Source organism: Meleagris gallopavo, chromosome 2 (assembly GCF_000146605.3).
Source record: "Meleagris gallopavo isolate NT-WF06-2002-E0010 breed Aviagen turkey brand Nicholas breeding stock chromosome 2, Turkey_5.1, whole genome shotgun sequence".
In the NCBI taxonomy this organism is placed as follows: Eukaryota; Metazoa; Chordata; class Aves; order Galliformes; family Phasianidae; genus Meleagris; species Meleagris gallopavo.
In genome coordinates, this window is record NC_015012.2 from 11,237,002 (window position 1) to 11,243,001 (window position 6,000).

Here is a 6,000-nt window from a genome sequence, read left to right on the forward strand (position 1 = left end):
TTACCTGCTTGGTGATGCATTGACTTTTGATGTCATGACTCCATTAATCAAAAATATTTTTGGAGGAAATTCTTCGTGGTTCATTCATCCACAAATAATTTACGCTTGGAGCAGTGGGTCTAAACCTCTTTGGCAGACTGAAATCAAGGAGCATGATGAACAGCTAGCTTGGCTCCTGACTGACCAGACACCCAATGCTTACCAGGGGTCTCATTTCTTTCAGGCATGCAGTTAGTCTGTTGTGCCTGGAGGGAACTCACAGTAGATATTTGTGAATGATAAAATAAAAAAGGGCTGAGAGCCCAAGGACTCAACACAGACTTTAGGTGAAAGAAAGAACAGTTGTTAACCTTCCTGTGTCTGATATGTGGTTTGTCAATTAGGCAGCAGAAGCTGGGTTGGTTGTATATTGACCTACAAGCATTAAACAACTGGCTGGAAGCCATATCCTGTGAAGACTGTACTGTCTTTTTGATTTGAAAACCAGCACCACAGTTGTGGTTCCACTTAAGGTCGTGTTTTTTCTTTTTTCAATTTCAACTGCTTTTTGAAATGTAGTCTTTAATTAAAAAAAAAAAAAGAGAGAGAGAGAGAACAGTATATTTTACCAGGTGTGCTTTGACAATTTTTTGGAAAAAATGAAAAGGATTTTGCACGGAAGTATCCAGAGTTTTCCAAAGGTTATTAACATGCATAGCCATGCCTGGCTTGACCGTGCTGTATGCTTTTAGACAGAATGACAAAGCTGGAAAAATGAAGTCAAGGAAATATAAACTGATTTATTTTTTGTGCAACAAGCTAAACCTTGATCCACTACATCTGTGGAGCAAAAGAATATTTATTTGGTTTCACCATTAAAAAAAACTGAAAAACACATTAGGTTAGTGTGAATTGTCTCAGCTGAACTCATGTATTCTCCAGACATAACTAAATACTGGCCCAATTTTTAACATGGGCTACTCGATTGGATGTCAGAAATTTCACATTTGGAGGTTCCCTTTGACCTTTAGTTACATAAAAGGTGTGTTTAAGAGCTTCCAATGAGTTTCAGTGTTTCAATACAGATGCATGTTTGAAAACTGTGCTCCACTACAATGATGCATTCCAGGCATAGAAATCCCTGATCCTGCAAACAGTTTGAAGCAGGCTTCAACTTGCTGCCGTTGACCCTAACCTGCTCATTCCAGGCAGTTCTCTCATTCCAGGCAATGTACAGTATTGAAGACAAACACATTGAGGGAACAGGTCAGTTTCAAATTAGCATGAGATTTTTTTGTCATCTATGAATTTCAAGGTGGAGATTAAAAATGAAAGTGCTCAAATACTCATTTTTTTCAATTGCTAGGGGATTTGTAGAGAAAAAAGTAAATAAATTGCCATGAAACTGTCAGTAAATGATAGAGTTTGTTAAAGCTATTGTGATCAAGTTTAAATGAGACTCTGACCTACCCACAAGATTGTTTTTAACCTAGACAATCTGAAGGAGATAAATAGCAGTGAAACCTGGCTAGATCCCTTGTAGCTCACACCATTTACCTGAGAAAGAAGCAGATGTAAAGAAATATTCTTGCTCACAGCTCTTGGAGAAGTCAGACAGTAATCTCTAGTGAAGAGAGATGAAAGAACACTGATGGAACAGTGAAATATCACAGCATCTGAAGCTGTTTGCTCAGTGAAGCTTTATCAGTGCCTCATAACCTGGAGAGACTTGCAGTTCTTGGTATTTCAAACTTGTATGTACTCTGTTGGTACATTGCACTGCAAGGTTAAAGCTAACTGAACTAGCTCACCTGCACTGCAAAAAATGCTCTAAGAGATTGGCTCATCTAGTCTGTGGCTCACATCATCTACCTTTGCACACTGTGATGCTGTTTCTGTAGTTTAAAAAAGGTTGTGTTAGGACACACACATACAAAATCTTTTAAAGGGAAATAATTTGCTAACTGTTCTTTAAATGCTGTGAGGTGCTTACAAAATTTGTAGATGAGGTGAGATTCTCCAGATCCAGCTTTCATTTCTAATATTGCTTGAATCTGCATGTACAGGTTCCCATTTACTATGACAATATGCTGAAACTTGCAAGGTGATGTTCTTGTTCCAGTATCAATTTGTTTTGGTCAATTAAATTAACAAGAATGTAGCTGAACGCTAAAGATGTCATCAGTAAAAGGCATTGCTCTCCGAAGTGTGTTCCACAGTTGCCAACTGCTACTTGGCAGGAATGAACAGAGAAAGTCATTAGTTTGGTGATTTCTGGAGAACGATGCAACATGCTTCATACAAGCTGCAAAATTCAGGAGGATACCAGAATATCAGCATAGAGTTATTTTGTTTGCTGAGCCACAAGGGATCTTAAAAATCTGGATAATTTTTCTACTTTAAACTACTCTTCTTACTTGTATGGCTTGCAATTCACATAGGGCAGATAGCCATGAAAAAACAAAACTAGGTGAAAACTGGCCAGTCTGTCCATCAGCACTGAAAGTGCTCTTTTAACTTGAATTATATCCACGGTACTTGCTACTGCAACTATCTATATGTCAGCCAGTTTGAATTGGCTGCTGTGTGGGTATGAGGTACAATAGCAAACAGGGAATTCTCCAAGAGAATTAAGCTTGTCTTTAAAAGCAGTTCATTGTCTTATTTAAAACAAACAGAAAGTTTCACAGATAAAGGAATGGAAGCTCTTTCCAGGCAGGAAAAATATTGCATAATAAAAAACATGTGAATTAGATAATTTTAGTGGTTTGGATTGTGACCTATGGAGTATGCAGGAGAGCTGATCTATAATCTTGTTATTTCTAAGGGTCCCTAAATCACAAGGCAATAGCTGCAATATGACCAAGGCTTAAAAGTAAAGACAGTTTTAAAATAATTTATTTTTGCTTAAAAATATTTTAGGGCTTGTGTTTTCAAGTTTTTTCTCTTTCAGTGGAGTAAAACCAAATAGAAAAGAACACTGAAATTCTCAGGATTCCAGGAGATGGAGCGTTCTCTTCCTTTAATTTTATTCTTTTGTCTTCTCAGAAAAAGCCCACTCCGTATTAGAATAAGAAGCAAAATTGTGACTGACAGTCCTCTTGTTGCACTGAATTTCCTGCACTTTTTTTTTTTTTAAAACAGATGATGGCCCTGGTGAGAGGGTGAGACTGTGTACAAATATTTGTGGTTTAGAGCCCAGTTTTCCAAAGAGAAGTCCAGAATACACAATACGTCACCTGTTTGTACTCCAGCTCCATGAGGCAACTTAGACAGAATTATACAGCATTTCCAGATCAGCTCTCCCATGGGGCTTCAAAGCTGAGTTTTGGTTTCTGCAGCACACAAAATGTTTCCCCACATGAATTCAAATATTGCTTTTTGGCTGTACAGCATGCTACAGGCTTTATCCACTGGTGTTACACTTTTATACTGTTTTAACCGTTCCCAAACTAAGGTGGGGAGTATGAGTTTGCCAGTGTAGTATTAGTCTGCCTTTGGCTAAAGAAGTATTTGCATTTCTGCCACTACTGCTAAGCAGATTATTCACTGTTTATGTGAAGCAAATTTACAATATCTTGTAAGTTTACAATATACATGATGAGGGACAAAGGGGATTTTGTCAAGTAGGATTTCTGTACCTCCAGTTTTATCCATTTTAATGACTGACTTTAGGAACAGCAGAAGTCACACCAAGTATGTGTATTTTTATTTGATATTATGTGAGTTTAGAGCCCAAGTGAATACCTGGGCATGTCAAAAGAAAGGCTGCTATTGTCTCCGGTATCTTTGAAGGATATTTCTAAATTCATTGCAGAGTATCAACAAAGACTTTACTGAAATTAGGGTAGATGCTGTCACGCAGTTCATCTTCCAGTCCTTTCTTGTAGAACCTAGTGTTAGTATGTGAAGGGCACAACTTGCCCTGTAAAATAGAACAGTGTTATGATAGTATACAGATGCTTTGTGCTGGTGGTCAGTTGGAGGATCACCTTGTGTCAAAAGTCTCATTGGACATGTATGTTTTGTCCCATGGTCATCCATATCGAGGATTCCACTGGATCCTTTCCTACTCATGCTCCCTTGACCCTGCTCTAAGAACATGACATATAGGCCATGTTCTCATTCACAAGACATGGAGCAAGTCCACCAAAAGTGAAACTGAGCCCAATTTTTGTTGCCTCAGATTTCTGAATACAAACATGGAAGGAGCACAGAACATGACTATTGCATACAAAAATGGAGAAGCTACCTATAGATGGTTTGTTTCTTTTTAATTAAAGTTTTTACTCACTTATACACCAAACAGTTCCATTGATTATTATCACAGTCTTTAGTTTTTACATCAATTTCTAGCTGTTTGGTAGTAAAAGGTATTTGCCAGGTGGCTTTCAGCTCTCCAGTGATGCTGGTATTAGAGACAAGCTGTGGTGTATTTTCAGACTTGTTGTGGTCATATTTTCTGTCAGGAATTAGGGCAAGAATAAGACCATTCTTCTCTTCTCTCTAGTTGGAAATATTGGACACAGGCATCTTTCTGGTGTTGTTTCATTTCTGTTCATTCTGATGTGGACAATGGACAGTGTCAATCATGCTGCAGTGTCAGTAGAGCAGAAAGACTAGACAAGGAGGGGAATTCATGTGCATGCTTAGACTCAAGGGAATATATACTGCGTAAGTAAGTGGAGGAGGCAAGCTTCTAAGCCACTGAGTGTTCCCTTTGTACATCAAATTGTGATTTTTGGCTTTTGAAGGTAATGTTGTGGGCAAAATACAGCAAAGGGTGGATTTTTCACTAGCCAGCTCCAAACTTTCTTTTGCCAAGAAGTGCAAAAGGAAACCCAATCATATACAGATCCACAGTGAATTTCAAAGAATGGAAAAGTCGTATGAGAGTCAGAGTCCAAGTTCGTTTTCTTGATGTATAGAAGTTGTTGTTTTTTTTCCTATCTCCAGGAAGAAAATTGAATTTGGAGTGGGGAAAAATGGAGAAAGAAAAAGGTGGCTGAATTGATAAAGGAAAACATGTTGACACTCCTTACTAAACATGCATTTAACTGCCAACAAAGGGAATGCTAAATAAATATCAAGGTCTAACCAAGCACCACTGGTTAGATTTATTTATTTTTGTGTGTTGTGTTTTTTTCTTCTTTCCTCAGTGTTTTTGTTAATTATAAGCTGTGACATCAGGAATATTTGATTTGTTCAAAAGATGTGTGGTTTTCTGGGTGGTGGGTATAAAGTAACTGACATTATACAGAGGTGAAGTGTCCTAAAGCAAAGATTTTAAAGCATTCCTGTTCTACCTGAGCAAGTGCCTAATGTCGTTGAGACATTATGTATAGCTTTACCACTGAAGCCAACTTTAGGGTATTTTCTGCATATGCCCTTCTAGTTTCAGTATATAACTCCTATTTCAGCAGGGATGGTTCAGCTTCACCTCAATAAATGTACTTACACCGATTTTACTTAATGTGCTGATATACCTTTACCAATTATAAAAATATGTAATGATAGTACAAAACTACTGACCTTTGCACAAAAGCCGTGGAGGCAGGATCTGTGTGAATATCTGTTAAAAATACCTGCAGTAATGCATCCAGATGTGGAGTCCTCAGTTCAGAAGAGGCGTGGACATGGAGACATCACAGTGCATTCAGAGAGCGGCCACAAAAATGATCCAAGGGATGGATCCTTCACTATGAGGACTGACTGAGACAGCTGGAGCTATTCAGCCTGGAGAAGAGAAGGTTCCAGGGAGGCCTGATAGCAGCCTTTCAGAATCTAATGGAGGGCTATAAGAAGGAAGGGGACAAACTCTTAAGCACTGTCTGCTGTAATAGGACAAAGGCAGATGGTTTAAAACTAAAGGAGGGGAAATTTCGATTGGATATAAAGAAGATTTCACAATAAGATAACTTAGTGCAGCACTGGAACTGGTTGCCCATAGAGTTGGTGGATGCCCCATCTTTGGAGACATTCAAGGTCAGGCTGGATGGGGCTCTGAGCAACCTGATCTAC

The 6,000-nt window shown here is 38.5% G+C and overlaps 1 long non-coding RNA gene across 2 annotated transcripts in view; it reads left to right on the forward strand.

Annotated features, from left to right (window-relative positions):
- LOC109365847 overlaps positions 1 to 5,254 on the forward strand; it is a 30,367-nt gene extending 25,113 nt beyond the window's left edge. For both annotated transcript variants that reach the window (XR_004158756.1, XR_002111624.2), the window contains exon 4: positions 4,936 to 5,254. This is a non-coding gene — a long non-coding RNA (uncharacterized LOC109365847). The remainder of the gene's footprint in view (positions 1 to 4,935) is intronic.
- Positions 5,255 to 6,000: the final 746 nt, after the last annotated feature.